Source organism: Pipra filicauda, unplaced genomic scaffold, assembly GCF_003945595.2.
Source record: "Pipra filicauda isolate LSUMZ 115617 unplaced genomic scaffold, ASM394559v2 scaffold236_size1216567_pilon, whole genome shotgun sequence".
NCBI lineage: Eukaryota > Metazoa > Chordata > Aves > Passeriformes > Pipridae > Pipra > Pipra filicauda.
Window position 1 is genome coordinate 435126 of NW_024104350.1, and position 24740 is coordinate 459865.

The 24740-nt window shown below is 39.1% G+C and overlaps 1 protein-coding gene and 1 long non-coding RNA gene across 11 annotated transcripts in view; one reads left to right on the top strand and one right to left on the bottom strand.

Moving 5' to 3' along the window:
* PTCH1 (patched 1) overlaps positions 1-3171 on the top strand; it is a 75947-nt gene extending 72776 nt beyond the window's left edge. For all 4 annotated transcript variants that reach the window (XM_039381672.1, XM_027723317.2, XM_027723318.2 and 1 more), the window contains exon 24: positions 1-3171. The gene's annotated coding sequence lies outside the window, so the exon portion shown is untranslated.
* LOC113989078 lies at positions 2813-24471 on the bottom strand. Of its 7 annotated transcripts, none has more exons than XR_005563665.1 (7): positions 24287-24471; positions 22030-22108; positions 21681-21777; positions 17983-18091; positions 14491-14567; positions 10589-10763; positions 2813-7094 (listed from the first exon to the last, which is right to left on the bottom strand). It is a non-coding gene; the product is annotated as an uncharacterized LOC113989078 (long non-coding RNA). The 7 variants fall into 7 exon arrangements; XR_005563664.1 differs by having other exon boundaries at positions 2813-9838; XR_005563661.1 differs by having other exon boundaries at positions 2813-10763.
* Between the last annotated feature and the right edge of the window lie 269 nt (positions 24472-24740).

Genomic DNA, 24740 nt, shown 5'->3' on the forward strand with positions numbered 1-24740 from the left:
GGTAATAACTGAAGCAAAGAAGAGGCCAAAGATGGAAAACTGTATTTCCAGAACTGCTTGAAGAGAAGAACTGCTTGAAGTTGTAGAAAAGGACATGCTGCATCAGGACAACAGTTCACTGTTACTGTAACCTATTGTATTATTTTGTTATATATTTCTTTTAAGTATTTAAAAGATGTACACATATGTAATATACAAAAGAACAATGTAAAGTAGTATAATCTGGAGTAATTTGCCTCTGGGCAATAGAATGGGGACAATATTGTGTGCGCTTTGTACTTTTTGTACATCGATTTCTGTGCCACAATTAAGCTTAATCTAGTTCTAAATTTCAGCATAAGTTGCTGCTGCTTAAATATTTTATAATTTACTTGTATAATTCTATGCAAATATTGCTTATGTGATAGGATTTTTTGAAAGGTACATGTCTGTTTAAAATATTTTAAACTTGCGTATCACGACCCTGTGGTAGTATGAAATGACTGTTAACTTTCACACACGCTATGCGTGGTAATTTTTAAAATAAGCAGATACGAAGAAAAGCAAGTTAATCTGGGAGGCTTAAATAATTTTAGATATGTGCAGGGTTTGTTTTGCTGTATGTATTCCTGTGTGCATCTGGAAATATGCATCTCTGTGTATGTTCCTGGTGTACTGTAGTTTCTCTTTTACTGTATGTTAACACCTGGTGGGCTTATAAACCCACTGATGCTGATGTAAGTCCAGCTTTCCCTGTTAGCAGGCACTAGTAAAAACAGAGTTGGTGTTTACCAGCATACACACCGTAGACTGCCATCATCAAAGGCCCAGCTAAAATAAAAGAGAAGACAGGGAGGTGAGGTTTGGGGTTGTGTTTCAGTTCGCAGACCCCGACGACTTGGTTCACATGACTTTGGTCAAGTCACTTAACTCCCCCATGCCTCAGTTTCTCATTCTGTAAAATGATTATAATTACACTTACCTACCTCCCAGGAATGTTGTGAGGCTTAATTACTGTTCCTGTAGTGCTTTTTTGGGTTTTTTTTTTCTTGCAAAAGGTGCCAGGTAAGTGCAAACACTATAACCATTATTTTTTCACTTCCAAAGGTGCTGGATATTGAGAGGTGCTGGTGGTTATAGAAATACAATTAGCATCTGCCTTATTTTGATACTGTTAACCATGAGTGGCATTAGAAGCTGGATGATGAGTTGCTTAATGGTGAGCCACAGCTCAGTTGTGTTGTTACAGCATTGAAAGCAGTATCTTTGGTCACCTTATTTTCATGGCAGGAAGGAGCTAATAGTAAATGATAAAAATCAAATGGAAGGATAAAAAGAAAGTATATTCACTTTTTAAATATAAATGGCTTTCTGGTGGGCCCGGGATGGTAATAACACATAAAGCCTGGGTTGTTCTTTTCTCTGTTGTTTGTGTTTTCCCATGCTGCATTGGCACTTTTAATCAAAACAGCTAAACTGGGATCTCTTTGCGAAACTAATTTAGCTTTTTGTACTATTATTTTTAAACTAGAAGGGGATTGCTGCAGGTGAAGGGTCTGGAAAAACACTACAATCTGTGTTCCAGTTGGAAACAAACCCTAAGAACAGAGAACCTTAATTTAAAATAATGCAACACAAATTTTCATTATCTCTGTCTTCTTTTTTCATCTTTTTTATGCCCTTCTCCAAGCTGTTTTTTAGAGCAGGTAGATGTTCAATTGTGTATTCAGAGCCAAACACAACCAATATTCAGTTTCTAAACCATCAGTGGTGGGGCTTTTCTTTACGTATTCCTGAACAGCAGTGGCCAATTCTTTAATGGGAAAGTGTTTTTCTCCAGTGGCTTCAGGGAGTCTGTCTTTGCCCGCAGACCTTGCCAGCATAATGAATGGGGATAATTAGAATGCACAAATTTCCATGCCTTTTTTTGCTCACTTGAAAACACTTTGATATGAGGCACTTGTTTACAGATGTCCAATGTGAACGCTCGAAGGGCAGGTGGCGAGAGCCTGGTGTCGTTCCCCTAGAACATAAGCTACTGTCTCAGTGCACCCCAGGGGTTAATGTCACAGCTGCCTCCTGGTCCAGGTCACTGTCCAACCAACGGGAAAACTCTTGGTGACAAAAAGACGAGGGGCCCCGATGTAGCACAAGCAGCACACTAACCTCAGATCATACAACCCTGTAACACAACTGTATGACACTAATGGGAGCCGCCTCCAACCGCCCAGTGCCACGGCTGGCAGGGCTCCCACTGACACTGCCCTGCCTCCTGTGCCACAGGCTGCCCTGCTGCCTCCTCCTCCTCCTCCTCCTCGGGAGGGAGGGGGCCCAGGGCAGCTGCAGTGTCTCTGCCCTGCCCTGCCCTCTGCAGGGGTGAGCTCTCTGCTGCTTCGTGCTCAATGTAGACCTTCTTCTTCGATAGTCACATTGGCAAGAGAACTCAGTGGCTGGCAACATTTGTTTTGTTGGGTTTTGGTTTTTTTTAACTTTTTTTAATCATGGATGATATTTATATTTTTGTATCATAGGAATGTTTTTCTTACAGTATTTGTCATGCCAGTTTATAACAAACAAGATGCAGGGATTTTATTTCTATTGGAAACACTATTACAGTTATGTTTTTACTGTTTAATGAATTTTTATGTGTATAGAGTGCTTACTAATGTTAAATAGGAAAGAGTATATAACATTTACGTTAAGGATTTGTCGTAGCTTTTAGTGTAAGGAGTTAAAAGGAAAAAAATATTCAAACTGGGTCTCATTGCCTGCCTGTTTTGGTAGGAGTGGGTTTGCGTCATTTCAGTTACAAAGATAAAATTATGCCATATAATTTATTTATATGAAAATTTATTTTTGTAGTGTACATAGTAGTCATCAAGTCTTTTGACAGAAGTATATTTTTAAAGAGTTTATATGTAATGATGATACCATTATGTTTTGGAACACTGCTGAGATACGATTACAGTGCACACTTTTCCTTGTAAACCCCCTGGAGAAAAGAAAGTGTTTAACAGTGTTAAGAGAAAGAGAGTGTGAATATTCATACAATTCAGAACTGTGTTTTAGCTACCATTTGTGATCTAGTGTGGTTCTCATTTTAAACTTTGAATGGAAATTGTACAAACTCTCTAAATATTAATGTTCGAACACTGATAGAAATTCTAACATAAATAAAAAGAATATAACTTACTGGTTATTGATTTGGTTGTTTATGGAATGCTTCTCTATATACCACTGGTCAGCTGTGAAGGTACAAACATGCAAGCATTCTGATTTGGAGCATAAACTTGGAACGTTTGGGAGATTTGCCCATTTTGGAGCAGGAGCTGTTTCCGATACCCTGTCTAAATTGTAACCTGCTGGTCCTTGTCTGTTGATTCTGTTACCCTTGTTATATGTTGGGGGATTGTGGCTGGATTATACATTTAATTCTCACTCTGAATGAAACAGTTTGTATAGACTTCAAACTCTTGGCTAAAGCACTTTACGTACAGGTTATTTCTGCTTAACTGTGGGAGGAAATTCTTTTGTCTTTTTCCCATCTCTGTGGTTGCTTCCTAAATTGGTTTAGAGAAATAGTCTGGTATTTTCACTTCGTGGAAGGAAAAAAAAAAAAGTGGAGTTCTTCAAACTCTGAAAAGCCCTCCATAAGAAGGGAGGGTCTTGACAAAACTTGTTTTGGGAAGTGTGCTAGTGATTGCAAGGCAGTGTGCAAGTCCCTGTGCTGGGCACAGGCCCTGCCTGGCAAGGAGGAGAGGCTACTGCAGGCATGGGGGGGATGTTGTAAGTAGACACGTCTGTCTGAAGTCATTTGCATCATAAACCTCACTGATTTGTCCTGTGCAAAGATACTCTTCTGAGCATCCCTCAAAATGCCACAGATCCAGCCAGCTTATCTGCATCCTTTTTTAGCCAGCTTTTACTCTGTGCTAGAACTCTTAGGTATTTTTTTACATAAGTGTTCAAAATGTCTCATAAATAGCCCAAACATGTCTTGAGATAACTTATAATTCAGTCTCTACTTTTCATGGTCAGAGGAAAGGCAAGTAAAATTTTCTATTTCATGTTTTCTGGAAGTTTAACCACAAAAAAGAGAATTAAAGGACTTGAACTGCAGAACTCCTACACCTGTTTTCTTGCTACTCAAAACACTCTCCTTCACATCCTTAGGATTAGCCAGGCTGAGTCAGGTTGCAGATTTGGCTTTGGGTTACAGCCCGTGAAAAGAGTGCCACTGAAGCCTTGCTTCAGCTCAACTCACTGACTTTGTCTTTGGTGTCCCAGCCATGGGGCAAATCCATTCACAGGGCTGGAAACCACATAAATAAACCCACAAATTCTGTCAGAACATAGGATTTTTCTTTAAAAACTCCATTTTGCGTCAGCAATAGCTATTTACATGACGTTATTTGTCATGTTTAAATTTCTGATCATTTTGCTGTCAGTCTTATTAACCCCAGGTAAAAACTAGATTGGCCATATTATTCAGGCCTTAAGTAAACATGTGGCCACATTTTTGTTGGCATAATGCATGTATTTAACAGCTCCAGGAATGCTGCATGCTGCTAAACTGCAGCAGCATTTATGTATAAACAGGTGTTTCATTTTTGTTAGCTTTTACTCCCAGTGAGCATTTGAGACACTGACTTTTTATATCTGAAAATCACCGTTGCCAAATTGTAATTACTTTTAATGTCTGCTTCAAGGGATGAGAACAATTACTACTTTCCAGCTCCATTTAATCATTCTTGTCATTTTTGTTGCAGTCATGTTAAGCCTTATTGCTAGAACAGGATACATGCCAGGAAACTGCACTACCTATCTTGAGTGGCTTAAAAAAAATACATGCCCAGTTTACCTGGTTAATTGTAGGTAATTAAGCACACAAAATGAAGTGGTACCACTGCTTTAACCAGAAAAAAAAGTATTTAACATATACACTGGCATATTTGATACTGCGAAAACCCTTTTGCCCCTGCGGATAAGCAAGGACTTAAACAAAAGACATCTCTGCCTTGGCTTCTTGGTTGTCTGCAGTGGCATCCAGGCCACTTCTCACCCTACCAGAGCTTTCCTTATGAACATTTCCACCTTCATTTTAGCAGCTGTAACTGCACTGTCACTGGTGTTTCTGCTGCCACAGCAGCTGTGCCTTCTTGCAGTGGAGAAGGTTATATCTTGGGTTGGTGGAGCACAGAACACAAGGCAGCAGCACGTGTTTTAGTCTGCTTTGCTAATCAGAGCACCCTCACAGGCTCTTCTCCAGGCTTCATTAAAGCTGCCAGGTAGGAGTTGCAGGATCTGTGGGTCAGCTGGTTTGAGTTAGGACCTATGTGCACACAATGGATATAGGTTTTGCTCAAGGGAGCACCAAAAAACGTGGCCTTTCTGTCTGGTCTTTCCATCCCTTGAGCTGAAATTCTTGCAGTGGGTCCGACTTGCAGGTCCCTGGCTGCCTAACAGACCCCACAGCCTTGTGGAACCAGCTGGGAAGCAAGGCTGTGAGCCACAGCAGCTGGAAAGGGGAAGATAGGAAGCTGGAGGTTGGAAACTGCTTCCCAGACTGGTGAGGACTCTGCCTCTTGGAGAGGAAGGGCTGGAAACCAGGAGACAGATTTCACTCCCAGACATGTGAATGAGGTGGGTCTCCCCATCTGTTGAGGTGGAAAGACCACTGAAGTATTTGAAAAGCGATTTATGGCAGAAATGAGAAACACTGGGTGCTCTGGAAGGGAAAGAACACCACCATCTGATTTATGAGACCCACAATGATATTGCTAATATATTTCAATGCCTAGGTAAAACTGATTTCTTTGTTCCAGGTCGTATCAAGTTTAGCACCCCTAGATTTTTTCATCTGAAGTTTATGTTGGGGAATAGATTTGTAGGGAGGAATGTCCACCTAGTCTTTTGAAAGAGTGGGGAAGGGAGAGGAATTAAATAAGAGTTACTTGGTAACTAAGAAGAACTCAAAAGAGGTTCTTTTTTTCCAGCTTTTGTTGCTTGGATGAAGGGGAATCTTTCTTCTCTCTCTGCCTTGTGACAGATGTTGTGTCTTACATGGAAGACAAGAAGTTGTACCTCTCTGGTCTGCCGGATCTTAGTAGGGTTTGTAAGTGGGGAGCTTCATTTAGGAGAGTCTGTCACTGCAGAGTGCTGTTCCTGCACTAAGGTGGCTTTACTGAAAATATGTGTGACTCTGGAAGTCACCAAACATAGGGAACAAATGTCCTCTGAGATGTCTAGATTTAACCTAATAATCTTGAGGTTAAAATGCCAGTTGACCCTTTCCGAGTTACCAAACATACAAACCACCTGTAATGGGATTTTACCTCTCAGCCCAACGGGTTAGTACTTCTCATTAAACAAAGGAGCATATATTTTTTTAGTTGCTAAGGCTAATAAAGGTAAAGGACTTGAGTACTATATTTCTGTATAATAACTGGGGTAAATAGGAAACACACGACATTCATCCCAAATAACTAGTATTTGTAAGAGAATTCAAACCCTCTTTCATTATTATGCAACCATTTTAAGTAAGCTATTAATTTTAACTTAAGAGCATTTACTTTGGTAGCCAATATAATGTGCTTCTGTACCATTCTGCAACATTTTAAAAGACTAACAGGTAAAACTTTAAATGGTTATAAAGGCTAAGAAAGGGTGTTACTGCACAGTGTCACACACATTAGTGTAACACTTGGGAAAATTTTGAAATGACATCTAAAAGACAAGACTTTTAATTTTTGAGATAGTACTACAGCACTTTCTACCTGGCAAAAGGGCAGGGGGAGGCTCTTTTTTGTTACTCTTTACCTTATCAAAATTTGCAAAAAATTTTCAACAGAGTTCTTGTGAAACTAAATGAATGGAACAAAAGATTCCATGGTATGAGCTCTGTGAATTCATTGTTTCGTTCAGTCTAACCCATACTGAGTCAGGTATGGAAACAGAACTGTAAATTGAGTTATTTTTTGCCCTAAAAATGCCTGCATATGAATATAATTGTTAAGTGGATAATTGGTGAAAATACTAACCAAAACATAAGCTGTGGTGTTCAGCTCCACTGCTGTTGTCAGACATTTCAGTATAATTTGAGGAAAAATATATGCCTGGGGGCAAAAAAGTAGGCAACTCAGAAAGAGTAGAAGGATGTCATTACGTCATGTAGAGAGAAAATTAGAAAGGCTAGAGCTCAACTAGAACTCATTCTGGCCACTGCTGTGAATGATAATAAGTGTTTTTATAAATACATTAACAACAGAAGGAGGGCCAGAGAAAATCTCCACCCTTTATTGAATGCAGGAGGGAACATTGTCACCATTGTCCAGCTCATTCTTGAGCTAGTTGCCTGTAGCTGAGGCTGAGAATCAAGTAAAAAAAAAAATTCAGACTACTTTTTGCCTTCAGACTGTAAATTGTAATTTAGTCACTGGTACTCTGGGACTTCATGAATGAATTTGCATCCTTCAGGAGCCTTTTTGAGCTGCATCTGAAGCAGGAAGTCGCACAAGGAAAAACAGCAAGCAGAAGGTTTTGTTTGTGGAAGTGGCCTATCTTGCACGCACCTGAGATGTATGGAAGAGCTATTTTGAAACAGCCTTGTGAACCTTAAACCTAGGCCTCCAGGTCCCTGCCATAAAAAACCGTCTTTTTTTATAATTGCATTCTGGTTTTGCCATTCTGTATTAAATTATCACCTTTTTATTTTTCTTTTTTTAAAATCTTAGGAAACCTTTTAAGTTGAGAAAATTATTGCACCCTTTACCTCTGTGGAACTGGATCTGTGCAGGGAATTTTTATTTTTTTCCTTGAAGTTTAAATGTGATTTTACTCACAACTACAACACCTCTTCCTCTCTTTCCCTTTTCTCTCTAGCATGACTCGTGGTTAGCTGGTGAGTGGAGCTATGCTGAGACATACTTGTGATATGCAGTTTGAGTGGAGTTGTTCCAAAAAGCCAATGAAAAACCCAGTGCAGAAGTACAAGATCTCTTGTGCACCAGTAAGATATTATAAATCTGTTAGGGGGCTGGCCAGGCCTGAGGAATCCCAAAAAATAATTTCTGTAAGAAGCCTTTCAGAGCATGTTCCCTGGGAAATTATTGTCTGTGTTTCTTTGGTTTTGTTTTCTTTCTGTTTTGTGTGTGTTTCTCAAATTGTTTTATAATTCAGGTTTTGCATTACTCTAATGGAGAATTTTACACTTTTGAAAGCCATTTTTATCAGACATGGTTAGCAGAAAAAATACTATTAGAGAAAACTCGAGATACTCCTAACAAAGAGTGACATGGCCTCTGATCCTTTGAACATTCAAGTCCTTTGTTTCACAATCGTGGTGAGTAACTAGGACTATTTGAACTGGAAAAATTAAGTAAGCACTAAAGTAGTGCTGCAGCTAATAAAAATACATATAAGAAAGTTTGAGTTTTACTGCTAAGGAGATTTAGTTCAGCTTGGCAACATGGGCCTTGGGTATTCTTCGTTCAGTACTACACACACACACACACACACTGTGGTGCTGGTTCGTTTGTAGATGCAGGGTGAAGGGAAGCTGAGACAGAAGCAAAAAAGTCAGTGAGCTGTACAGCAGAAAGGGAACAGCAGACAGAGAAACAGAGACAACTACCCCTGAGCCCATGTGGGAAGACTCTCAGAAGTTCCTTTAAAAGGTGCATTTGAAGTTTGTGCAAAATGACCAGAGGTGTCTTTCTGATGGACAAGGGAGGTTTGGCTGTGCCTACACGCTGAGCATAAGAGCCCAGTGTTCCTGCTTGGAGGTGAGGTGATAACTTGCTTTGGGGGATATTTTTTATAATGTTGATGCTGGCTTTTTGAGTGTTTTTCTATGCAGTGTGTGTGTGTGTCTGTGTGTGTGTGCGAGTGTGTATGATGGGAACCATGCGAGTGTGTAGCAAGAACTGTGGTTTCAGTGTATGGAATTTGCTACTGGCAAGTTATTTTAGCATTGAGTCCAAGATAAATACCAGGTAGGCTTATATTTTTGCATGTGCTATTTTGTCCTGAAATGTATTAAAATTCTTCCAAAATGCAGGCAGTTGCACCTTGGATTTCACAGCTTCCTTGGTGCTGTCATTCCCGGTGCACGTTGCTTCATTTTCTGGTTCAGCTTTAATTTTTGTCGTTTAGCAAACTCCTGAAGGGAACCTTAGAAGAAGAGGCTCCAGAGAACTGTTTTTCTTCGGTCTGGGGGCGGACTTTGCTGACTTTTCCTAAAGAATTTTCTTCTGCACTATCCTGCACACTTCTGAGAGTCTCTTGACATCATTTCCACATTCCTGTTGTTTTGATTAATTTCTTTGGAGTACAAATGGGATTAAGCAGAATGGAAGGGTACTGACTTACTGTAAGTGGTCTTGTTAGCTTCCTTAATGTGCATGTAATAGAAGAAAAAAGCTCTGAATTGAAGACACTTCACTGTGTCATTTAAAATTATTTTCTCTGGCCTCATAGTACCTTTCCCTTTAAGGTCTTCTTTGCATGGATGCTTGGAATAACACTTAATTTGTTCCCACTGACATTGTGTGTCCAACCCAGAAGCAGGCTGTGACCTAGCAGATGCTTTTTTTCAGTTCCAAAGAACACACATCCCCATAATAACTGCCATATTATTTCACACATGCCATCTAACAGACTCAGTGTGTGAAAAAGAAAAGGCTCTGGAAGCCCTCATGAAGAAGTGTTGCAGTGGGAGTGTATGGGAAGCCGCTGCTCATGGGTCAGCTGCTAGTCTGCCTGTTGCACTGGCTTTTCCTGGGATTTTTTGGCTTTTCTGTGGGAATTTGTGATATGTACATCTTGGTGGGTGTTTTTCAATCCCTGAACTCTGGATTGCCTGTCAATAAGAGCGTAACCTTGCTAAGAATAAAGATATTATTTAACTTCAGAAATTCTGCTTGCAAAATCATAGACGCAAATCTACAAAGAACACTTTGAGCATTTGTTTCTCTAAAGTTTTGACAACAAAACACTGACAAAAACAAGCAGCAAAGAGCCACAATAGAAAAAACTGACACTGTATAATTGTGACAAGTGGATAGGGAAGTCTGCCCTCCTACTAGTCCCTTCTGGCTTTGGTTTATCCTGTGGCCCTCTCTGGGATCATACAATTTTATTTAGGCACCAAAAGATGTTACTAAATTTTTAAGAGCCCTGAGAACTCAGCAGTGGTTTCTCTATTGGTTGTGTGCTGGCCCCTTTGTTCCACCCTACAGAGGTAGGAAAGAACGACCAAAGCTTTTTTCTCTTTTTCTTTCTTGCTATACTTTGTTCCAAAGGAAGTGGGCTCTGGAAACAGTCACCATTGTAAATCATGGCTTAAATTCAATACTTGATCATCTGTTTAACTGCTGCTCTCTTTTCAGACTTGCACCTAGTGCTGCATTGTCAGGAGAGCTGTGTTGTCACTTGAAAATACATTAAAATCATAATGGATAGTAGTAATCTACGGTAAAATTACAGTAGTAAATTGTCAGTAACTTACTGATATTGAAGAGATCTTTATGTTTCAAAATTAAAAGTGGCCACACATCTTATTTATTGTGTTCCAAGAATAATTTCCCATTCTTTTATGGTTATATCTTACCATAACTGATAAAGTCTTAGCTTTTCATCCACCACAGACACTCCATATCCCAGTGGGTCTTTGATCCAATCTGATCTTCTTGAATGGCACTATAGGGTCAGAGCATTTTCTCCAGAAAGTTTCAAGCTGCAGCATATTTCATAACAGGGCCTTTTTATTAAGATTTCTTCTGCCACTACAATGTAAAATATAGATTTGTGATCTGTCCCTTACAGGATATTAAACAAAAATTATACTATCATTATTGGATTAATTACATGAGTGCTTTCAGAGATTAACTTGCTAACATTACATTTTTTCTAAGGGGCTTACTGCTTGTTTAATGTGAATGGATTTTGAGTGGTCCTGAAGTAGAAAATTGATAAAGGGATGAGCCGAGTAATCTTTCAGACTAATAAAAAGCGTGTGATTCCCAGCTACATACAATTAAAGTTGATTTCTACTCTCTTCCATATCATTTAACAGAGTTTAAACACCCTTGTGCATTTCCGTGGAAGGAAAGGTCCGTGTTTAATAGCTCAGGAGAAGGCAACGAGGAAAGATTTTTCTCTACCTAGTTGAGATGAGCTGAGCTGAAGTGAATAGGGAAATATAGCAGAATTTCTGCTAATGCAGAGTCTTTAGGGCATGTAGTCCGGTCAGGTTTTTACCTCCTGAGCCTCAGATGTGTCGCAAAACATGTTGTTGAAAACAGATATTCACTGGGTCAGCAGAAACAGCCACAACACTGGTTCCCCTTCACACACCCTCTGACAAAAATGGCGTATCTGCAGTCATGGCCATTTAAGCAGTTTTTTGTCATAGCCAGGGAGCAACCAGAGCATACCAAATTTGAAAGTGTTTGTTGTTTGCCAGCTGCTGAAAGAAGACACTGCCTCTATGAAATGTGCAAATTTGTATGCCACTATGGATAATAATTTACACCCATTCAAGAAGTCTATGCAGAAGCATCGCTGGTAGGTTCTCCCTAACATCTTTACAGTAGGTGAGGTCAAATAAAGATAGATCTGAGGAAGACCACCGCAATAAATAAAAGGACACCTGGAATGCTATTAAAAAGAATGCACTGCTTTCCCCATAAAAAGCTGACTCCAAGATGTGTATACTGCCTTCAATAACTCATCTTTCTAAAGAATAAATTGCATCCAAATTGTTATTCTGGGCATCATTGTTAGTGGTTCTGGCACAGCTGTAAAACATTGGAACTTTGGACATACATCAGTTTAATCCTTCATGGAATCTAACATTATCAGGTGAACCTTCTAAACTGTTTCTATTGCTTTGACTTCAGAATTGTGAACTGAATTCACTGGATGTTGCTTACTAGGGTCTGTGACTTCTGAATGTTGCTGCAGTGGCTGTATCTCTTTTACTAAAATACAGACTTGTGTTTGCTTTTCATTATCAATGTTCTGCTTTGGACCTCTCTATATGTTCACTTATGTTTTTCACTTGGATATTTACTTGCATTTGCACCAGTTTCCCCCTTCTGTCCACATGAGAAAACTGAGACACTTGAGTTTGGCCTTCTAAACAGGTGTCAGGTAATGCAAAAATAATTAATGATAAGCTCTAGTGACACAAGAAGGTTTCCTTTTATTTTGATGCAACCCATTCAGTTCAAGAAAAATACACTTTCTACCCAACTGAGTGGCATCTAGCTATCATCACAAGGGAAGAAGTCTGTGAATACGAAAAAGTGTTGTTAATTCTTGGAACATTCCAGTGAAGACAAAACTATTTTCAAATGTTTGAGCTTCTTTAGTTTGTTTATTTGTTTGTTTAGCGTTTTTTTGGTTTGGGTTTTTTTTTTGGGGGGGGGGTTGTTTTTTATTCCCCAAGTATTTGTCCACGAGAAGACAAGCCACTGTTTAAAATCCAAGGCATTTAAATCTTTTGCCAGTACACATCCTGAACATCTCATATGGATTTCAGGATTGAAGCTATCCATGTGGGGAGAAATTTTTCTTTAGGGCAATGTGCAACATGTTGGACAGTCAGATACTGGTAAGTTGGGGTGTATATCTGGGGTGCTAAACTGTGTTTCGGAATAGTGGTTGTATTATTAATTGTCTGGTTGAGAGACTTAAGCCATTTGGTGCTTGGACAAATTGGAATCCTTTAAGTAAATAGTTTAGTCTTGGCATCCTTTCACTGTAACTGCTGCAACTTATCCAGTTAATGTTGAAGGGGTGGATGTTTCATCTTGAAGTGCATTTAGGAGAAAAATTTGTTTTTATACACACTGTCTCTTACACTAAAAGCACAGATTTTCAAACACTGTTTTAAAGTCCGTAATTCATGCCCAGCCACAAGCAGGATCTGCAGCTATTTCAGCTTAAAATGCGAAAGCACCTTTTTTTGCTGGAGAAACCTGCATTTCTTAGACGGCTTTGAATTCAGGTTGGGAATCTGACATCATGGATTGCATTCAAATATCACTGTCTGACACTGGGGGCTGAGAGGGAAAATTTATATTTGAACAGATACAGTCATGGAATATAAGCATATTCCTACATGCAAAATAATATATTACAATAAAAAATACTTAAGCATCAATCCTGCAAATGTTTACTAAGTGCTTAACTCTCAAAGGACTCCTAAGTCTGTAAAATTAAGCAGATATGTAACTATTTGCAGGATTTGTGCCTTAGGACTTGCTCTGTACATGACCAAGCTCCATAAGGTCGAGTTTGGGATATTTAAAGGCCTTTAAGGTAACATAAAGTAACATTTAAGGTAATATTGTTGTAGTGTTGAAACATTTTTTAAAGAAAATAGAAAATACCCATATGCCAGTGGAAATGATCTTCAAGTAGGATGGAACAGCTATCACGATCTGTTTGTTTATGGAAGTAAATAGCTGAAGGTGCATTTCAGCAGAAGAGATTTAAGATTTTATAGTGCAGCAGGACATTGACAGGATTCCTGGAATTATCTCTTGCTCTACAGCTCCGAGTACCTTAACAAAAGAATTAGTTTCACTGCTGCAACACAGTTTGCCCAGTAAAATTTTGGAAACTTCCCCATTTACTGATCGTGATCCAAGAGTGGCTGAGAGGGATGTGTTGATATTCCTTTCCTCTTATTAAAAGTGGTGACGTCAGATCCCAAAGCCCTGCTGCCTCCTCACAAATGTATATCACCCAGGGACTTGCTTAAATTCTGGTGAAAAAAAATCTGTCATTTGACAAGAGTGGAACTGATTATTTGTACCAATCAGGCTCAGAAACTTCATTTAAGTAATCTGACTTTTAGTCTAAAAATCAGTAGTGAGGTAGAAAACTCAAACATTATAGAATTGCCAGCATCAGAGGCTTCAGCTTTATCAGTACCTGGGCTTATTTCTCTTAATAGAGTACAAACACACTAAACAGTAAAAACCAATATATTTTACTAAACATAAAAAAATTTCTTTTTTTTTTTACCCCAGCAGCAATAGCAAATTTTCAATAACACAGTTTTTACTGTGTTTTCATTCTATTTCTTAAAATCTGAGTATTACAAAAATATATACCCATGTGTGGATGGCTGTTCTGAAAGATAGCTGACTTTTTAGACACAAAAGTTCAAGATCTATTCAGTAGTTTGTAGAGCTTAAGTCAACCTATTCCTAACTGTGCCCATCTCCACTTCTGAGCAGGATTAATTCCACTGAATGCTCCTCTTCTGTTCTAGCAAATCAATTCCAAATGTATTTTCTTGAATTCGCCTTCTGCTACTACACTGTCTCCCCAAAAGATGTTTTAAATGAACTATTTATTATTTATAGGCTCTTGTTAAAGCCTATAAAACCCTGCCTGTGTTAGATTTTCATTTTGGCCTGCTGGCCAGCTGGTGTTCTGAGTGATCATGTCTTCATGCAAACACACTAGACAGTTAGGAGAAGATGGAGTACTTACTTCCTGCTGAATAAATGCTCATATCAGGGTTTTTGTTTCCTCAGTAGGCAAAAAGGATGCCATATCTTCCAGCAGATCTGAAATGATAATCAAATAAACTGATCTGAAGGTCAGAGTGCTACATATCCATGTTTCACAATAAGTATAATTAAAACTGTATAACTGGAATGCTGACAGGTGACTCAAATAATTGACGAATTAATGTTAAGAAGCTTTAAATTCTCCAGAAAAGCCCTCTGCATACCAGCTGAAAATGCAACCCAGGAAATAAATCCATCTGCCTACATTTGTTTTAACAGTAATAGTGACCTCTGAGCAAGGTATTTCTGAAGGATTCTTAATGACCAGCTGGAGTTAATAGGCTCTGGCTGTACCTCAGGCTTTAAACTCTGCCTAGCAAGCCATTAATTTCTATTAAATGCTCTGTTCCTTGATTGTTACTGTTTAACAGCATGACAACCTAGACTGTGAATAGCTCTTAGCAGAGAAAAAACACCTAAGGCAGTACAGCCTCATCTGCAGTGGTTGCATGGTGCAGGGGAGCAGAACATGTGATTACTGAAAATGAGGAGACAGACAGAATAAGTCTTGATTTCTGCCATGTCTTCAAGAACATCCACAAAGACCTTAGTAACCAGAAATATGAAGAGACAGAGCCAGTAACTGATAAACCAGAGGAATCACATGGCTGAAGGCCAGATTTTCTAGCTTACTCTGTGCCACTGGTGTGCCCAGAGTGGCACATTTGGGCCACCATTTCCCATTCAAGCCCAAGCCTTAGTGAGGTGCTGAGAAACTGTGTAAGCTCTCAGTTGTGCTGTCACTTGCCACAACGCTCTGCCTAACCCTAAGTGCAGGACTTAAGGCTTTGCCAGGATATTAGCAAAGACTGTGCAGAAGGCTCTGCTAGGCATGTGCAGCTGCACTACACAAACACAGAATTTCTTGAGCTTGAAATTAATTCATAACAAGACACTGTTAAACTTGCCTTTTTCAAAATTCTGCATGGGAGAAGACTGATACTACAGATTTGTAACAGTGCTAAATACATGATAAATAAATTCTGTCATATGTTGGTTAAGGAATTTTATCATGTGTGTATGAATGAAAACTGGTGATGAACATAAAGCTACTAGAGAAATCAACCTCAAATCCACAGCTGACAGAAGAGAAAAAGGTGGTTTTCCAATATAAAATATTTCACAGCAGTGATCTTTTTAATTTTATCATGATTTGTAACTGGCCTACTATGACTTTTCTAGATCTAACATGGTTACAAGTTCTCTGAACAAGTACTAATAGATTTTACTATAATTTTAAATATAGTGCTGCTGAAGCTAGCAAAATGACAGTTTGAAGCCTGTTTTCCATTGGTTGCAGTCTTTCAGAAAAGAACAACCTCTTGTGTTCTCTTCATGCAGTTTCATAATTAGGCTTCCTTTATTCCATGGCAAATAGGTATCACACCATTATGCAGCTACAGATGAGTCTTCACATGTTTTTCCTGTCCTGTTAATGCACTAGTACAACTCAGAGCAGGACTTAATCATGTTCCATTTTTGATTCCTCTTAGTGCTTCAGAGCAGCCACCACTAAATAGAGGGCCTGGCAGAGTGAGAAACCCCAGGATGTCACTGCAGCACAAGGGCAGCTCTGACAAAAGGAGCACGAGGCCTTGCTGAAGCAGTTTTTGCTCCACGCTCATTAAGGCCTGAGAAAAAAGTACAGGTGGGGTCGAGTTCCCAGACTCCCCATACTTTTGGCCATCTGTTCCCATGAACATCTTGGCTCTCACTCTGTGGCCTGGAGAAGTATTTCTGAGAGGTGACAAGTGATGCTGCAGTCCCCACATAGGTTTTGAACACTGAGAAAGTTGGAACCACTGAAGATAGATAACGTATCCCTAACTGACTTAGTTACTTGTTTGCAGCATTTCACATGCTGTAATGTATAGCTACCTATGACCACGTTTAGAACATTTCGCTGACCTATCCTATATCACGGAACCATAGAATATGATGAGTTGGAAGGGACCCACAAGGATCATTGAGTCCAGCTCCTGGCGCTGCACAGGACACCCCATGAATCACATCATATGCCTGAGAGCATTGTCCAAATGCTTCTTGAACTGTGTCAGGCTTGGTGCCTTGGTGCCCTGGGGAGCCTGTTGCAGTGCCCAACCACCCTCTGGGTGAAAAACCTTTTCCTGATATCCAAACTAACCCTCCCTGACATGGCTGCAGGCCATTCCATTGGGTCCTGTCACTTATTATGAGAGAGGAGAGATCAGTACCTGCCCCTCTTTCCCCTGACAAGGGGGTTGAAAACCACCATGGGGTCTCCCCTCAGTCTCCTCTTCTCCAGCTGAACACACCAAGTGCCCTCAGCTGCTCCTCACACGGTTTCCCCTCCAGACCCTTAACCATCCTCGTGGCCTCCCTTGGACACTCTCTAACAGTTTCATGTCCTGTTAATATCGTGGAGCCCAAAACCAGTAGTAGAGTAAGAAACCGCACAGAAGCCTGTTTGCATTCTAGACACCTCCCTAGTGACACTTTAAGTTTCCTTCTCAGTTATTAAAGCTACTGATGCTTTAATTTTTTTACTTTTAATTATGGTCTTATAGTACTTAGTTACTGCATGGAAAAGGCAAGAGTTAATGACTTCCTAGAAACCACAAAGCCAATTAATGAAGATTCAGAGGAACCAGGCTTCTTCAGTTCTGTTGTTTTAGTGTGTATTTTTTCCTTTATAATAATTATTATACTGACTTTTTACCTCATGTTCCTTAGTCCACATTTCTAGAGCATTTTACAATGTATCATTTTGCTCATTTACTAGATGGGGAAAAACTGGAGGAAGGAAATAAAATGCTTTCAGCCACCCAGAAAACTCATGATTCATCCAGAGCACTCTCCACAACATTCATTGCCCACTTTGCATTTTGAATATAATTTTACTGCTTATGATGTGCTTTTTCACAAAACATCATGACTGAGGGAGAAAGAGTAACATTTCTAGATAGGACAAAAATGGATGCTTAGCTCCTTAGCTTTTTGGGGAGGTCAGGCTGGACATATCTTACATTCAGACATAAGTGGAGCTCAGAGATGAACAGGTTTTAACCTATATTCTTTTCAGTCAAATATCACCTGTTTCTTGAGTTTTCCCAAATGTTATTGACCATTTGGTCAATTTGTACTATCTGATCATCTGAAGAGCCCAGTTGCTGAGAAATTTTTAGGATTCTTAATATCCAGGGAATAGAGAATGGCTAGTATTTCTAAATGTTTAAATTTTAAGATTGGAGATACTAATTATGATTTGGTTATAATTTGTACAAACAGTACTTTAGGAGCAAAGAAACTCCCCAAGTGGATCAGGCCACCAGTATAGCAAGCTGGGTTATCTGCCTGCAGCAGCAGCCCATAGATCTGCATCTCTGAGCTGTTATTCATGGATTGAATTGCTCACAATAGCTTTAATACTCACTGCAGATTCCACAGTTTTATGCCAGCTCAGGTATCAGTGACTGAAAAGCCCCCTTGTCCAGTCCTGCCCTCCCAGCTGAGCACACTGACACACGAGAACCAAGGAGCACCTAGGGACAGAAGGGAAAGAAAAAGGAAAAGAAAAGGAAAAGAAAGGAAATCAGGGACACATCAGAGCTTAACATATGGAGTTCCCTGCACAATTTATTTGATGCTCTGTCCAGGTCAGTGAGTTTCAGATAAGAGTAATAGGCAAGAATGTTGCTTGCACTTGTTTTCAGGTCACAATGGTAGCCCTTAGTTGGGACAGGATCCAGCTTCATATTTATGTTGGATATCATATTATTTCATGACAAAAAATATTTTATGAGATCAAATATGAAAGACCCTCTAATGGTATTGTAGCTGCTGCCAGAATTTTTTTATGTCCCATGAAATGAAAGAAATATGTAAATGTAAATGAAATACATACTTAAATTCCAGGTTTGAGCTAAAGGTCTTTGACAAATTCCAAGGGACACCTTTGAGACGAAACACGGAAAACAAGGGTTGTGACCTTGCGGGTACAAGAGAAACGGGGGGGTAGGTAACTGATTTCAAAATTATTAAAATCTTGTATGGAGTAACAAACTCTATACCTTAAACTTTTGATTATATCATTAACAGCCATATCAGCTTTTGGGCTCTTACCTTCTATTTCTTAATACAATTAGATTTATTTTATATGTGATAATTAATAACATGGCATTTTGTTGTTCAAATTTGGGTTAATTCAACATAATTTTTGTTGCACTTATTTATTGCAATTTACGGATAAAAACACTCAATCTTATCTTCATCATAATACAATATTTGTCTTTGCTATTTTATTTTGCCCCATGTATTTGCATATATATCCTTCATTTATAGAGTTATCTGAAACAATGCCTTCAAACCAGTCTTTATATGGTCTGTACAAAGCTGTATAAAACTTTTGAACAGTATGAATTATATACTTGCAAGTGATTATCAGTTGTGAACCAGATTCACCATATTAAACTATAGACCATTTAAAGGTGATCCAGTGTAAATATTCAGTTAAAGCAAGAAATGGAACACTGTTTTAATGAGAGAATGATGGAAAACAAATTGATATTTTGTCTGAGAAGTCATGAGAAGGGACTAAATCTTAAGATAGACAAGGTTAAAGAAAGGTTAATACCGATAAAGGAAGAAGGATTGCTAAAACAACTGAGATTTCTGAAAGAGTGCATTCCACAGATTTGCAACTATGAGTATTGCAGGCAAAGGAGTGTGGATGACAAACTATTTAAAGAAGCAGTGAAGGCAATGGAATACTGGAGTTATATTTCCTTTGGGAGGTCAAAGCAGAACGATATTGCAGTGTCCAATAAGCTGGACAAGGGAATGAGACACACGAGGTTTCCAGCGAACGTACAGAGACTGTGGTGGCAAAGCTGGCAGTGCATGAACTGCTGTTCCCATTTTCCATCACAGAGCTGTGTCACCTAATTTTACATAATTTGTAAAAGCATGAAGGCCACAGAGGACCCTGGCCTGTGTTACTGTGAACAAAGGATCACATACAGCCTTCAGCAAACACTGAAAAACACAGACCATGAAGATGATTTTTCAAACTGCCTAGCTAAAGAGGCCTGCAGGAGATTGGGTTACAACCAAAAAGAAGTATCTTCTCACTGTCTCTCTATCTAGTCTTCTTCTCCTGTGTTCTATGGCTTTTTTTTTTTTTTTTTTTTAATATGGAAGTCAGCACTAGGAATACTATGGTGGAAATTCATGCATTGGGTGAATTTTGGTAATTTCTTCACTTTTCATCTGATGTATGGGGTTTTGGTTCACTCTCTGGATTTGTTTGGTTTTGATATAGACATAGGCTTGGCAAAGCTTATAGATGAAAAGGCAGTCTCAAGTTTCAAACAAAACTACATCACTTTTAATTAAAGGATGTCATCTAGATGATGAAAGACAGTTATAGAGAAATTTATCTACTTTAAATGCTTTAATTTTTCTCCTTGTATTCTTGCGCTTGTCTTATATTTCATGGACAGTGACTGTTTTGCTGCATTTTTAGTATGGTGGGATGTTATAAGGCTACTTTCTGTTTTAACCTCAGTTTATGGTGTTCATCATGCCATGATAAGCTGAAGTACAGCTTTTCTGTGTGTGAATTTTTGATTTTGTTTTATTTCAAAATGTCTGTATTTATTGGGACTAGAGCTTACAAGCTGTTTTACTTGCAACACTTTACAATGTTGTGGTCTTGTTTGAAATTTTGGTTTCAAGTAGTGATCAGATTTTTCATACTTTTAAAGTATGAAGAAAAATGAATTTATTGAGATTTAATTTCTTAATTTGAAAATCTCACCTGTAATAATCAAGTTTGCAAAAGGAAAAGCTAAATACTTTCAGTGTGTGATACCTTTGTGTTCACAGATGTACTTCATGATGGTAACTTCATTTTGTAAGATTTAATGCTTCATAACATCATTAGTTTAAATAATTATGTAAGTCATGAAATAATATAATGTTTTGTAGCTGCATACTGATTGTCAACAAGCAGTTTCCCACATCTCCAACCCTGTTGCAAGCATGCTCTTTATCACATTTTGCTGATTTTTTATTTTGGCTCCTGCTTGCTGCCAGTAAAAACAGCATTTTTCTTTTTAACATCTGAAATTTTGATAAAACTTCTCAGGTTCTCGAATGTGTAAATGCCCATTCTAGTTAAGGAGAGTATTTTCTATAAAGCAAGAAGGAATATAGTCACACACATGGAATTGAAATGCTCACAAGAGTATTTCATAGTTAGCAGCTGTCAGTAAGAGAACAGGTCATTAATTTTCCATTCTGCAGCAAGTATATGCCACAGCAACTTTTCAGAGTATCAATAGGGAATGCCACAGAAACAAGTAAGCTCTCTGCTTCTCTGCACTGTGCTAATTTCTTGTGGACCAAATTTTGGAAATGCTCTCCAGTATTCATCAAGTGTTCAGCAATCACACAACAGCACAGGACATCATGGAAAATTTTTGTATTTTTCTTGTCTCAGTGTCTTGGGGATGACTGATGTAACTCATGCTTATATCCTATAGCACCTGCTGTGAGTGCAGACAGGTACAGGGAAAGAATTTATTTTCAGGATTATTTCCCACGAGGAAGTGTATAAAGTATAGATAGAAACATAATCACCAAGCTAAATACTTCAGCTTCTATAATAACATTTTTGAAAGATACACAATAGGGAAAATCATGAAAACCTTGACTGTGTTAAGGTTAGCTAATTGACTGACATATGGTACAATTTCCAAATTTTATCCCTGTGAGCACGTTTTGTACAAGTCTGAGAAATACCAAGGGATCGGCTTTAGTAGATACTACGAGCACTCCTAAGGTTGGGCTTAAGGAACATTAAATACCATTGCTCTACTCAGGGACAATTTTTTGAACCCTGCAGAGGCTCCTCAGCTAAAGACTCAATGGTATTTGCATTAGGAAGAAACCAAATGTATTCATCTATCACTTGGGACACAGAACATAGCAAATGTCCTGCCCTGCTTAGGAGCAAGTAAACATCCCTAGGATGTCAAATGTAAAGGAACAACTTGCAAATCAATAACAAAAGCAGAGGAAAAATTATTCCAGTGTCAACATAAAGACTGTGTGATATACACATCTCACAAAGTTGATGAGCCAGATTTTCAGAGTCTGGTGCCTCCTGGAAGCAACTCCACTTCTCCTTGTTACTGAAGTTCTTTGTTTCTTTCATAGAATGGCACTGAAAGCATAAGCAGTGATGAATTATGAAATTATACTGCAAAGCAACTGGGAAATGTGGGAGAAAATTAACACGTCGAACTTGAGGATGCTGGCATGCCTAACTACTATGCTAACAGTTGCCCAAAATACAGTATTTTAGTGGGTAAATTTTCAAATATATACTCACCATCCAGAAATGCCACATTTGCCTATTCAGAAACCTCCTAGCAAAGAGCACTACACTGATATCTATTGGTGACTTGTTACATACTGTGGTCTTCTCTGGGAATCTCTCAAGCGTGGCTGATGCTTTGCTTGCCACTCCAATTGTCAGGTAGCCCCAATTCCATCTGTAAAGGACAACAATATGTATGCAGCAGCTATGTTAGCTCTGTTATCTTGTACCAACCATTCTGAACCAGCCACAGATCTATAGGAAGGTATATACCATGTTCACTTCAGCTAAGGTGTCTGAAGACATTTTGCTTGGTACTCTTGTGCTGCTTAAAGCAGTTTGTTCTCTTTAGCTGATCACTATAATGTGCATGGACTATATTACAAATGTGGTGGTTGTGGGCATTGATAATTATACTTACCATGAACCTTCATGTCCATTACCTGCAGTTCATCCTATTAATCTATCCACCCCAGTATTGTTCTAACATTCTAAACCTCTGAGCAGCTTCAAGTAACTGGGACTTTTTCTTAATTTTTAAGTTTTTTTTTATTTTTCCTTTTCCCCCCAAAACCTGTCAAAGATATATTTCCTTCTTTTCCTCCATCAGAAGATTTTTTCCTACCGAATCAATACTGGCCAAAAGACAAAATGGTGATATTTTGCCCTGAATTCAATGGTGGTCTCTGCTGCATCTCATCAAAGTGCAAATCAGGGGCCTTTTGCAACATCCCTTGAGGCAGAGGAGATTGCCAGGGTTCTCAGGGAGCAGCCACCAATTCTCTGGTGTTTGGAATGTCCTTTCCTAAACACTCACAGTTTGAAGCCATGGCATTCTTATCTACATCAGTACTATTTCTGGTGAATTCTAACAGTTTGAAATACTGTTTGGAAGTGTCGAAGACTTACTATTAGTAATTCTCTAGGACTAGGCAGCTGGATTAGCTCTATATGCAGTAGCATCTGTTATTAAAGATCAAGGCTAAAAAAACAGTCCCTATAACATTCTTTTAACACTCAAATGTTTTGCATTTTTTAAATGTAGGAGTGGCAAACTCCATATAGAATGTCTGAAGTAACATAACATTTGTATTGGCATTCACTTGACTTGTCCTACCTAATTCACTGCTCATATCATTGCCATTTATTTTGTGACAAGGAGGGTCATTTGAAGATAATATTACCAAGTGTTCCTTCCACCCACTGGAATTTATGCATATTAAGTAATTTATGTTCATCTTTTTTTTTATTTGTTCCTGTTTTTTATATATCTGTCTATTACACCATTTCCCATGACTTTGTTAAGTGCCTTGGTTTGTTTCCTTTTAATTTCCAGGTTTATTTTTCACAGCTTCTGGTATATTACACTGATCTTTGGCCATATGTTCAGGTGCGCATGAAAATTTGTCTGCAGTTGCCTTGTTGGCTTACTGTGCAGCAAGAAGAAAATTGGCTAAATTGATGGTATAAGCATCAAGCTAACTAACAAAAGCAGCTTTTTGCTACACTGACTATGGGGTAGAAATACACATTACACAACAACGGAATATATTCAATCAGAAACATGAAAAATGACGTTATCAAATTTTTTCCAGTCAGGGTTCTCCCACTGTACCACAACAGTAAAAAGTTTCAGGAATAAAATAATTAATAATGCTGACATTTAAGGAAGCCTTAACACAGTTGATGGTAGAAAACAAATACAAATTCTCCCATGCTTTCACTTGATAAGAAATAGAAGGAGCAGAATGATTAAAGACTTTCATGAGTTATGACCTGGACACACAGTGAGAATATGGGCATTAGAACCCATACGTCAAGTTGTGCTCTGCAGATGTGTTGGATGTGTGGGAAACATCCCTGACAGTTCGTCTTGATGGGTTAGCTGATGAGCAGTTGCTGTCTCCCAAGAAAGAACTTTGAAACTTTCAGCAACAAGACTTTAATTCATCAAGTGTTGCTGATTTTATAGGATGAAACGTAAAAAAGTAAGTTAATAGTCATGCATGAGGATTTCACCATATGAGTAGGTTGAATATGCCTTTGTACTGAAGGGGATGTCTCATTTTATAGAAAGTTGAAAGCAGTAGTGATTGGAAAAGACGGCACACTGCAAAAAAAAAACTGTATGGAAGAATATGAAAGTTTAATGAGAGTAAGGAGTTGGACATCAGCTTATCTGGTTATATTGTAAAGAGAGAAACAGCAACCTCAGCTTTAGCAGCAGTGATAGTCATATGCTCAAGCAGAATATAAATTTTAAATATAAACCTAAAACAAACTAGCCTGTTAATTCAGATTAATGATGCCACTGCAATTTAATCTAAATCCATCTGAAAAGCAACATGCCAACCTAGGTCCAAGATAGAGAGTGTTTTCCCTTGGTGACTTCGTTCTTTCAGATAATCTGCTTTGTTTTTCTGTAGGTAGGATTGCAATGAGTGCCTCACTCTACAAACAGTTTCTTCAATCAGGAAATAAGGACGAATTGGTACAATATTTGGAATATTACACCTGCCCGCCGTCCCCCGGCACGGCCGAGCGGACACGGGCAGCGCCGGCCCTCACGCAGCGCCCGCCCCGCCCACCCCGCCTCTGCGCATGCGCAGCCCTGGCAGCGGCGGCGGCGCGCGCGAAAGTTCGGTGTGGCGGCGCGAGCCGGGCGGCGGGTAAGGGATGGGAAGGGCCAGGAAGGGAGACAGGGAGACAGGGAGACAGGGCACGGGGGAGCCTCGACGGTTCCTGCCCGGGGACTGGAAGGGCAGCGGCAGCTCCTTGCTCGTCGCTCCCTGGAGGGCGCGGGCTGT